Here is a 13,058-nt window from a genome sequence, read left to right as displayed (position 1 = left end):
ATAGTTACACCTTTAAGTCAACAATGACAAAAAATGACATAGTAATTACAGGTATTTTCAATCATGCAAAAAGCCTCATGTGATGACAGAGTGGATTTAAAAGCAACTTAATTTTCTACAATTCTCAAAATAAAATTTAAGTGTAACAAAGAGGACAAAAACTTCTTTAATATCAGTTTTTTAAGGTTTATGATTTGTTACTTTTATGAACAAGTTTAAGCATAAAAGTTTCATTCACCTTTCAGTTAAACTAAATACAATTTATCAATCATTTATCTCTCTTGTAAAAATTCTGAAAAGTGTTATAGGCCAGGGAGTAATAAGTAGGGACATAATACTATTAATTCCTTTAAAGCACAGTAAGTAATGTAGGTGGTTTTTTTCTGCACTTAAAAAAAATTAAACTAAGCTATAACGCAGGAAGTTCACCAAATTGATGGCTTAACACACTGTAGGAATGTATCCTATGAAAAATAAATGGACATGTAAGATATTTGACAGTCTTAACAATTTAAGAAAGTAAAACAGTAAGGAGGCGGGGAGATAATTATATCCCCTACGCTGTTGAGTTTTTGATGCAATTATAAGTAAAAATCAATTATTATGAGTGAGGTGAACATAGTTCCACGACTTCAATTGTATAATTTTCAATAACATGCTATTAAAGCATATGAGTCTTAACAATATTCACTGAATAATTTATTCATTATAAATATTCATTTGTCAATATTCACTTCAGCATCAAATTTAAGTATAGAATTACTTTAAGCATAGAAAATACTTAATATAGAATTAAGCTATAGAAAATACATATTTAGGGTCCCATTCTTGGATGGGCTGACAGTTGACACCACTGGCCTTTTTACATTGTCAAAATTACATATTCAGGGACTTCCCTGGTGCTCCAGTGGTTAAGAATCCACCTTCCAATGCAGGGGACGTGGGTTCGATCCCTGGTTGGGGAACTAAGATCCCACATGTTGCAGGGCAACTAAGCCTGCGCGCTCTAGAGCTCATGTGCCACAACTAGTGAGCCTGCGTGCCACAACTACTGAGCCTGAGCACCATGACTGGAGAGCCCATGCACCACAACTAGAGAGCCCATGCACCGCAACTAAAGAGACTGTGCACCACAACTAGAGAGGCTGCATGCCACAACTACTGAGCCCATGTGCTCTGGAGCCCACACACAACTAGAGAGAAGCCCATGCGCTGCAATGAAGAGCCTGCATGCCACAACAAAAGATCCCACGTGCTGCAGCTAAGACCCAATGCAGACAACTAATTAAAAAGTTACATATTCAACAAAATACATCGTCTGATAAACGTCGACTGAAGTTTAAATTAAACTGACAGTCCAAGTTTTCATTCTTTCCAATAAATAAAACACTGTTTATCAAGAAACATTAAAAACAAAGAAAAAACAAAACTCAATCCCTGTAATTCTTGATTATGCCTGAAACAGAAAGATCTTGGGATGGAAGGAGGAAGTCTATGGATAGTCGGAGACTACCAGAGATCAACAGGAGATATAAAGGAAGTTTGCAGCTACAGGGCTTAGAAAAAATATATATTATTTCAGATTGGTACAATGATATGAGGGAAGGATAAAAGACTGACAGAGCTCCTAGTAGATCATGCTTTCTTTCACTTAAATATCATGACAAGACTGTGAGATATCATTAGTCTACGTTTTAAGGAATTACATAAGATACATATATTATATATGAAATCTGTTTTAATGAGCCTGATTTTTATGAAGTACAAATGAAAAACAAAAACTTCTAAAAGCAAAGATATTATGACCTTCTATAGTACACTGTGTGTCTCAAAGATGGTCACAGCAATATCCCACATCTTCGCATGCTCTTCTTACAATGTACTGCAACACTCCTTTCACTGAGAGGTGAGTCTGTTCCAACCAAGACAGAATGCGATTTCCTAGGCTAAGTCATACAAAGGAGATTCCATTTCCACCTTGCTTGTTGGAATACTCACATGGTAGCTCTGTTGTAAGTCGTCTGATTGACCTGAGGTCACCATGCCATGAAGAAGCCCAAACTAACACAGGTAAAAAGACCATATCTGGGTAAGTCCTGAGACTATATGAAGAGGAGATTTTTGGCTAGACCCCAGCTAGCTGTTCTAGCCCCCTGGTGTTCCACCTCCAGCCACCATCTGACTGCAACCCCGAATCAACAATGCCCAAGTGAGCCCTTCCTAAATTCATAAGCTACAAGAACAATGAGAAATAATAAAATAATTGTTGCTTGTTATAATCATAAATCTTTGGGGTGACAGTTAGGTGGCAATAGATAACTGAAACATCTTCCAAAATAAGAAGCTCCAAGAACACTGGTTTACTGTTGTAATATGAGAGTCATCCTAGTAGAGTTTTAACTTCAAAATTTAACAAGAATGGGAAAGATAACAGGTGAGCTAGAATGAAAATTTAAACGAGTAGGTATCTGGAGTTGGTAAAAGCTTTGGTGACAAATTCCCACCTTGATAATACCCATTAGAAATGTGGTGTTTAGCAAATCTCTATTTTAATAATAAACTTGACGAACGGTTACATATTACTTCGACTTGGATCTTCATCCAAACTAGTTTGACATGTGACAAATAAAGAAAAAATCAACTTACTTTTGCATTTCCTACAGTCATGCTTTTGTCGTCATTCTAAGCAAACTCAAATGACTAGAGGAGCACTCAGGTAAAATAAAGGAGAAAAACAGGTCAGGTTTAAGGCCTGGAAAGGCCATTTAAAAGGTGCCGTTGATTGTTGTCATGTAAGCACGGGAACCCAGTAAGGACAGACAGTCCACATTTGCAAAAGAAGGTGAAGAATCAATATTTTTATGTGAACTCTCCAGATTTTTAAGTGTTCGCAACATATTTAAATTCGTTAAAAAAAAAACACTATATAGACACTAGTTTGCAATCTCTGCTCTGTTCTTCTCTGGAGTAAAGAAGCATAAAAATATAATAAAGATTAAATATAAGATTACTGATATCTAAATGATATAGAATAATGATTCTAAATGTTTTAATCTTCTTTTCTATACCTGTTAACAGAGTGAAATAAGAAACAAATCAGAAAACTGAAAATTTAATTGATAAACATTACAGATGCACCTCAGCATATTTAATGTTTTCACTCATTAGACCGTAAGACAGATGGCAGTATATCGGTAAAGTACAAACAATTCATTCTTAACAATTAAATTTATAATGTTGACATATAAAACCAACACCTATAGCTAAGCAAATGAATGACTCTTGGCACTTAGCTCCCAAATTCACCAGTATTTTCTTCATACTTCCATTTCTCATTTGCATCTGATTTCAATAACCAGAGATTGCCATTTAAGACCAACCAGAAACACAGAAAAAAAGCATTTTTAACTTTGAAAGTAAAGTATCTTCTAAAAGCAATTGCTACTCTAAAGCACAGAAGCTACCTTTAATAGTACCATCAGCAAAGACCACTGAACAGAAGAACATGGTACATTTCAACAAAATAAATCCTTTTCTGGACGTCCCCCCCCCCCCCCAGTCTTACACATTATTTTTAGCCCTGGTGATCTATGAAAATAATCATCATTCTTCTATTTACATTTCATATAATTAGAGGTTAAGGTTTATATGCAAGGTGCTACTCTGACAATAATTCTTAGTATTAGGAGCAATTGAGTTAATATTGAACATCAGATACATCCAGTAGCTTATACCAACATTTTACAAAATGTGTTCCCTAAAATATATCCTAAGTAGAGATCATTTTAACTTGACTGAAACTATTCTTCCATTTGTAAAGATGGCTTTTATTTGCTTACAATACTCTCTTAATTATGAAAATGTAGGTATTTCCTATAGTATCAAGCTGTAATTCTAGAATTTCTACAGAAGTACCAAAGAGAATTTTCCCTTGCATATATCCCAGCTCCCCAGCTATTCAGTTCAAGAACTAACATTATAGAATAGAACTAGTCCTCATGTGAGGAATCAAAGCCCCAGGACTACCAAATGTACTTTTAGGTTTTCTTTCAAATTCCTTCTAGGTTCAACATTAACAGTCAATTAGGAAAACAAACACCCATCAGAGAGCTAAAGTGCTTCACAGTTAGTACTAAATACAAAATACTAAATTTACAGTACCAAACAGCTGAACACTACTCTAAAAGTCAAAATAATTTGGGCAAAAATTAGTGGAATAGTTTCAACCCACCTAAGAGAGCTGATATCTTTGAAACCAAAAATATTTTGCATAGCATTATCTAGCCTGGACTAGTTTGTTAAGCTAGTCTTTTAACACTAGAATAAATCTTACAAAATATAATACTTAACACTTGTTAAGGACTTAACTATCTGCCAGTTACTTTCTATGTACTTTACAAACGTTATCTCATTGAATCCTCTCAATAATACTGTGTTATTATGATACTACTATCATCCTTAAAATAACTATATAACAGCAGTTAACAGTTTGCCCAAGGTCAAAGTGCCATGAAGTGACAGACTGTGAAAACACAGTCTGACTTCAGAGATCACGATCTCTACTTACCAGTATTTATAAGCATTGATGCATGTTATGCTTATTGAGGGCACTGTTTACTGAATCACTCATGAAGTCCCATGTGAGAAATTCCTTTTATATAATGTTAGGAAAAGGGGTGCGTGCGTGTGTGTGTGTGTGTGTGACTGACATGTTTTCTCGTGAGAGGACTCAGCACTTTCTCCTCTTAATTTTATCACAAGGAAGCAGAGAGACTAACAGTCCAATGTTGTGCAAACTTCAGTCTACATTAGAATCACGTGGGAGCCTGTTAAAAATACATATCCCACCCTTAGAGATTTGGTTAAGTAGTTCTGCAGTGTAAGCCTGCAACCTGCACTTTTAGTAAGCATTCCAGATATTTCTGATGGGTCACACTTTAAAGAATACTGGTCCTTATGAGTGGCCAACCTGTAACCTATGAACAGCTTACTCCAACTCATCATAATTCATTCCTTACTTCTTCTCATGGCCTTGTCTTCATAGTCTACTCCATTATTTTCCCTGGCTCTGATTTTCATGTACACTTGATTGTTTTATTATATGTGTTTCTCCTATATATAGGTCACCTCAAATTCCTTGTGAAAGTTAGGATACATATTTCTTTCAAACAAGGCTAATTCATTTGGCAGTTCAATATCTAAAACCAGTAATATTAAATCCATAAAGCAAAAAGTCCGTAGGTCCCTGCTAAAACACTTAATGGGCTCTGCATATGGTGCTCTCCCACTCCAACCAACTCAATGCCCTTAATGGATCTGCACTAGATGCAAACTATTTTAATTCTGCAATGAGTGATGAACAGCACTCTTCTTCCACATATAATGTCTAGTGGAAACGGGTGGTCTATAGGTCAAACCAGCCCACAGAAATGTATTTAAAAATATGGATGCCAACATACAAAAAATTGAGAAATTATCATTGAAAAATCTGGAATTCCAGTGACTTTTGAAAAATTGGAAAATATGGCAATATCAGTATCCCAATTTTCAGTCATCCCCTTTATCTAGAGATGCTTTGGCTCCCCAGGTCTTATATTTAGTCTATTTCATTCGTTTAAATTACCTTTCTGGCCCCTATGCCTTGGGTTTGTGTTTCCTATAAATTGTGATGGGGGAAATGAGATTAAGAAGATGTTCTGGAAGAAAATCATTTCAGCATAGTCCAGGAATCACTGCTGGAAACTAGTTACAAGACAGGTGAATGGTATTCTAGAAACATTGCTAGTACTCATACTAACCAGATTTTCCCAAACCTTTGTGAAATACCCCATACCCTCAAGCCTGCACTTGCCCCTCCCCCATTAACCTTTGGAAACATGACACCCTTATGGTGGTTGTATGCATTTACAGTAGTACTGTGCCCCACGCCCTCCTCTCCCCACTCCCATAAAAGCTAGGATCAAATTGTGGCACATCTTAGAAGGAGAATGGCAATTCTTCCGGTGCTCAGTAATGTTGCTAAATTGAACAAAATTTTAACTAGTAAGCTAATGTTTCCTCCAGAAACATGTTACAGAGGCAGGATTTTAATGTCTTCAATCCATCAAGAGCATCTAATACCTCTCCTTCTCTAGGAAGGAGAAGTTCAGGTGTTTCTCACCATATCCAGATACTGATCTGGTTTTTTTCCCGCGTTTTACACTATTGACCATTTAACATTCACCAAATAAATTATTCTATTAGTAGCTAATTTCATTATCTGAGCAAAAAGATCAGAATTCTAGCTCAGTGTTTAATCACTTAGGCTAATGTTAGCTGTAAAAATACAGCAATAAGTGTGGTTTTCAGAAAATGGTAATGATTCCAAAAAAAGCAAACATATACAAAATATAACTTTATCTGTTAGAGAATAGTGTTTATCACAGCAGTGACTAAGTTGAAAAGAAGTTCATCAATATTCAAAAGGACTAACTCCTCAGTGTAATTTAGAATTAAAGATCGAAGTTTTGTCACTTCATTATATTGATAGTAACTAATCTGAGGAAATAATTTAAGACATTAAAATTAACAAATACAAGGAAGAGAAACTCAAAAGGTAAGGTTCTTTGAAGTCTTTAACTATTATTGCACCTTCTCTCTGTCACATGATCAGGCCCTCCTCTAGGTATAAACAATGTGTTTCTGCTGAGTTCATTCTAATCTTCCTTCACAAAGAGGGAAGTATAAATAGTAGCTGAAGAGAAAATGCCCTATTTTCCCTCCAAAACATAATACAGAAATTAATAACGAGCAGTGCTCTTTAAAGTATGTCTGAGGGGGAAATAAAAATTTAACCAAGGCTATACTCAAGATGTTGAATTTCTTTTTTGGAAGCTATCAAAGATAAATAGTAATCCAGAGGTCAAACGTGGCTCAAAGTCAGTGTTTTTGGATCCTGCACAAATGTGCCCTGCGGTTCGTAAGAGCCTGAGCGATCTTACTGGCTCAGTCATGACTCCTTCTTCACTCATTCACACCACCTGTTTGGGAATTGTAGATTATATTTCTCATTTCTTCACCCCAAGCAACTAAAAGAAATTGAGGAAGAAGAATCATCTGCTCGAATATTCTTTAGTTCAGGATGATCTGGCTCTATGCTGCAATATTACGTTCTATGTTAACAAAAGAGGAAATCAAAACAAGAAAGACAGCATCTTGGACTGGACAGATCATTCTTTTCTCACATCCATGATGAGGATGCCCAGAGCAACTAACAATGACAAGACTTTTGTTTTTAATGCACTTATGTGCATATACTTGAGAAATTTTCAAAAAGCATACACATATTCCCAAAGCACAGTAAGTTTGGGCACATATGTACTGTCATCCCAAGGCTCACTTTTTGTTCACTTTTCGTTGGCACTGTTGTTTTAAAATAGCAAAATGAATATATGCTAGCTGCTGGTTAAAAAAAAGACAACACTAGGTATCTCACCTATTATATGACAGGGCACATAACTACTCCAAATATTAATTTCTAATTCTGAGCAAGGAATAGTGTACTAGAACACAAAGTATAAGAGAAAAAAGCACTTACTAACTATATATAAACACGTTAAACGCAACAATAAGGTACCATACGGCCCTCTAGTGTTCAATGAAGAAACAGATGAATTCTTAATTCTTATATATGACATTTCATAGTAAAAAATAATACTTTCTCTGATTTACTAAGTATGTTAAGCATGTTCATTTGTGACTTCTACAAAAACCCAAATAGGTTGTATCTTCTGTGGCTTTACTTCTATGTGCTTTCTTTTGAACTACCATCCATGTTTAGAGTATCCAAAAGATTCTAAAAGAATTCTTAAATGTTTTTAAAGATTTTCCAAAAAAAAAAAAAAAACCCAATTCTAAACAGAGAAGAAACAACATTTCTCAATTAAAACTAAACAGTATTAAATTTAAAGAAATTTTCAAAGAAGAAACAAAAATAATAGTGTCATGACTACAAATTAGGTAGGTATTTAGAACACAACTAATCCATATTCTCTAATCGTATTTTCCTTTCTCTGTATTCTACTTCTATAATTCATCCAACTTCGTTTTTGTATTTATCATAATTTATAGATGACAGACATTCATTACAGCAACCAAAGCAATGAAATACATGAAAACTGTATTCCCCAGAAGAGAGGTCAAAGATGGGATTGAGATTTTAGGACAAGAGTCAGAGTAAAAAAGTAGACTCAGAGGAGATTAAGATTGTAAGCACTGGTGAAAAATTGATTATTATTTTTTATTACATAAAATTGATTATTACTGTCTAAATAAAGTTGGTGAAACACTAATTTCAAAATGGACCTAAGTTTATTACATGTTTTAAAAATATATATTTATTGTTTTATATTGGAGTTTTGTAGGGGGAAGGTGGGGACTGGTATATGAGCAAGATCTAAATTATACTCCAGCTCTGTCATTCACTTCCTATAACTTTAAGCAAATAATATATCCGAGTTAAAACTTCAGAAACCACAGAAAGATCTGAAGTTCTTGTACTTGGTATCAAGATCAATCCTCCAAATGTCAAGGTAGTAAGTTGACTACAGCCCAGAAACTCTACAAATGGCCCCTCAAAGTACCACTTAGCCATCAGTAAATCACTAGAAAAAGACAGGATACAAACAAAGAAAATTTAAACAAATTTGCCCAATATTAACCCATATAGATATGTGGAATATATTCAAATAGTCACCTAGAAAGGTTTTATAATTACTTCTAAAAATTCTGCCACTATTCAAAAAAGTTACAACTCCTCATTTTCATTTCTTTACAGCCTCCCAACACTAATTCCTATCCTATACGTCTCAGCCTAGCTTTCATTTCCTCACTGAAGATATCACTGATTTAATTATTTGAATGTGGATGCATATGTGTTGAGAACTACAAAAGTGGGAGGGACAATGAAAATGCTGGAAGACAGAATTTTAATACAAAATAATCTTAGTAAACAAGAACTTGGGGACTTCCCTTGTGGCACAATGGTTAGGAATCCACCTGCTAATGCAGGGGACATGGGTTCGAGCCCTGGTCAGGGAAGACCCCCACATGCCGTGGAGCAACTAAGCCCATGCGCCACAACTACTGAGCCTGCGCCCTAGAGCCCGCAAGCCACAACTACTGAAGCCCATGCACCTGTAGCCCATGCTCCACAACAAGAGAAGCCACCGCCATGAGAAACCCACACATCGCAATGAAGAGCAGCCCCCGTTCACCACAACTAAAGAAAGCCCAAGCGTAGCAACGAAGACCCAACACAGCCAAAAATAAATAAATAAATAAATTTATTTAAAAAAAACAAACAAACAAGAACTTGGTAAAGGAGCCAAAATGTGAACTCAGTGAGGATGGAGGCACGATGGCAAATAACAATAGAAAATCTAATAGGGACAAATTTAAAGTCTTGTACTTAGGTTCAAAAACCTATAAACATTCACATTAAGTGGAACAGGATTAAACTAGACTGTGTTTATAAAAATACATAAGATTTTTTTTCTGAAAACTGAATTCAATTTTTAAGCATTTTCTACATGCAAAGTACAAAGTCCTGTAAGACACAGCAGAATCTTAGAGAATCTACAATCTGATGAATCAATGATCTAGATAATCAACAATCTAAATATTATATATAAATTTTAAAAAAAGAAGCTGACTACAACTATCACAATATAAGTTAAAAACAAAGACCTAATGGAGATACAGAATTTTGCTCAGAGTTCTGTGAAATATTTGTAAGGGAGGTAAGATTTGAAATGGATCTTAAAAAGAAGGACAGAAATTTGAAAGAGGCTACAGAGGGAAGAAGACATTTAAAAGAGAAGGAAAAAGCTTAAGCAAAGGTATCAAAGTAGTCTGAATTCCTCTGTTCTCAGATATGTCAAATAAACTGCTGCTGCTGAGGTAGACAGTAGGGCAGAAACAAGCTGAAGCAAATAAAATCAGGAGCAAGGCAAGGGTGTCTTCTCTCACTACTGCTTTTAGACATCATACTGGGAGTTCGAGCAAATGCAGTAAGACAAGAAAAGGAAATAAGGAACATGCAGATTAGGAAGGAAGAAATAAAACTGTCTGTATTTACATATGACATGATCATCTATGAAGAAAATCAGAAAGGATCAACAACAAGAAAAAAACTACTGGAACTAATAAGTGATCATAGCAAGGAATCACCTTCCCATATACCAGCAATAAACAAGTAAACTTGAAATTAAAAATGCATTACCCTTTACATTAGCACCCCCCAAAATGAAATAGTCATAAATCTAACAAAACATGTCCAAGGTCTCTATGAGGAAAACTATAACTCTGATGAAAGATACCAAAGAACTAACTAAATGGAGAGACAGTCCATGATCTTAGATAGGAAGACTCATTATCAAGATGTCAGTTTTTCACAACCTGATGTATAGATTCAATGTAATCCCAATCAAAATCCCAGCAAGTTACTTTGTGGATATTGACAAGCTGATTCTAAAGTTTATATAGAGAGGCAAAAGACCCAGAATAGCCAATTCAACATTGAAAGAAAGCAACCAAGTCAGAGGCAGAGGACTGACTAATCAAGACAGTGTGGTACTGGTAGAAGAATAGACAAATCAATCAAAGGGACAAAATGTCCTCATTTTCCTTTCCAAACTTGTTTTCTTGATAATGCACAAGCATTTCTCCACAGTAAGTAGGTCTTAAAACTTGTAGTAATTAGCTTATCATCATTTAGGTTCACCTCTTATCATGTTGGAAGGAATCCTTCACTGATCACAAGAGCAAAGATGCATGTCTCAACTGGGGAAGAAGAAACCCCGTAAGCAAATGAATAAGCAAAAATATGCAATGGCAACACTGGATAATCCCTGCCTTGCTTATGATCATGTCACCAATGGAGATAATAAGGATGATAAAAATGACACATATGTTTGCACAACTTTTTAACACTTGCAAAGCATTTCACATTCATCATGTCATTTCAACTCCACACAACACTTCGCAATAAGGTCAGGTATCCTATTCCTGTTTAATGATGAAGAAACTGAGGCTCAAGGAGGTTAATGGATGAGAGAGTGCAGGTCAGCCTTCTTACCTCCTATTCTTTTCAGCATACAAGTCTGTCTAATATTACCTGCCTAACCTATACACCAGGGTTGTGATTCAACAGAGGAAAGCTATCCAACAATGACTTCCACAGGTCATGCTGGGGAAAGATGTTGTGGATACAAAAAAAAAGTAACAAAATAAAGAGCCCAGAAACAGACCTACATTACATTATAAATATAATCAACTGACTGATCTTTGACAAAGGAGCAAAGGCAATACAATGGGACAAAGACAGCCTATTCAACAAATGGTACTGGAACAACTGGACATGCACATGCAAAAACTAACTCAAAATAGATCATAGAACTAAATGTAAAACACAAAACTATAAAACTCCTAGAAAATAACATAGAAGAAAACCTAGATGACATTAGATATGATGAAGACTTTCTAAATACAACACTAAAGGTACAATCTATGAAAGAAATAATTGATAACTGGACTTCATTAAAAACTGCTCTGTGAAAAACGATGTCAAGAGAATGAGAAGACAAGCCACTGATTAGGAGAAAATACTTGTAAGAGACAATATGATAGAGGCCTGTTACCCAAAATATATAAAGAAGTCTTAAAACTAAACAATAAGAAAACAAACAACCTGATTAAAACACAGGCAAAAGATCTGTACAGACACCTCACGGAAGAAGATATACAAATGGCAAGTAAACATATGAAAAGATGGTGAATATCCTATGTCATTAGGGAATTTCAAATTGAAAGAACAATGAAGTACTACTACATGCTTATTAGAGTGGCCAAAATCCAAAACACTGACAACATCAAATGCTGGCAACAGGAACTCTCATTCATTGCTGGTGGGAGTGCTGAACGGTACAGCCACTCTGGAAGAGTTTGCCAATTTCTTACAAAATTAAACATACTCTTACCATACTATCCAGCAATCATGCTCATTGGTATTTACCCAAAGGAGATGAAAACTTCTGCCTACACAAAAACCTGCACATGGATGTCAGAAGCAGCAGAAATGAGAAATAGTATATACACTGACCCTAGCTATGCAAAATATGTATCTGTGTGGTTAAGGACTGGCAAGTAATACATAAAAATTCATTCACTAATCATTTAGTGACAAATTATTAGGTATATGGGTGCCTTACACATGATAAGTACTCTTAGGCAAGATAAGAAATCAAAAGGCTTGAATAGGAGGGAGATAGGAAAACAAATTTAATATAATACGAAATGAGTCATAATAAATATAGCATGGGAGTAGAGATTAAGATAGGGAAACTCTTGGGGCGGGGGGGATAAAAACAGATACTAGCTGGCTTTATGGGTTATTTTACTGTCCCCCTCCTCCCAAAATTACTGTTTCATTGAATTTTCAAATTTTAACAAAAGTGCAACTTGGACCCAGAATGAGATCTAGGCTCAAATTCCTAGCTCCACTACTTACCACATGACTGACCACTGACAAATTACTTAACTTCTCTTCACTTGTTTCTCACCTCTAATATGGAGATAAAACTCAGAACCAACATAACAGGACTGTTGAGATTAAATGAGGTTATATATGGAGAGTATTTAGCAGTGTCCTGGCACACAGTAAATAGTGTTCAGTAAGTGGTTTATTAGTAGTAGTAGCATTTTTACCAGTGCAGCTTGCCATTGCACTGATGAGGTTCAGAGTAAGAACAGGGAATAGTCTGGCTCTACTACACCTGAGCAGCACCTCCATTGACTACAGCATACAACACTTCAAGATCAATTTGTCCAGAGAAGGGCAACCAGGATGGTGATCCTAGAAAACATGTTGAAGGCATTAAGTCTGGTGAGAAGATTATGGATGAATATGACAGCAGTCTTCTCCTATAAGAAAGGCTGTTACTGCTCTACATGGAAGAGGAAGGACCAAAGAAAGGTAATAGATGTCCACATAAAGAACTGTCTAAAAATACAATGCTACT

General features: G+C 35.5%; 1 protein-coding gene across 4 annotated transcripts in view; it reads right to left on the bottom strand.

Annotated features, from left to right (window-relative positions):
* The window catches only part of FBXW7 (F-box and WD repeat domain containing 7), a 208,136-nt gene that overhangs the window by 70,578 nt on the left and 124,500 nt on the right, over positions 1-13,058 (bottom strand). The window lies entirely within an intron of this gene.

This window comes from Phocoena sinus, chromosome 5, assembly GCF_008692025.1.
Source record: "Phocoena sinus isolate mPhoSin1 chromosome 5, mPhoSin1.pri, whole genome shotgun sequence".
In the NCBI taxonomy this organism is placed as follows: Eukaryota; Metazoa; Chordata; class Mammalia; order Artiodactyla; family Phocoenidae; genus Phocoena; species Phocoena sinus.
This window is presented reverse-complemented; position numbering and strand designations above follow the sequence as displayed.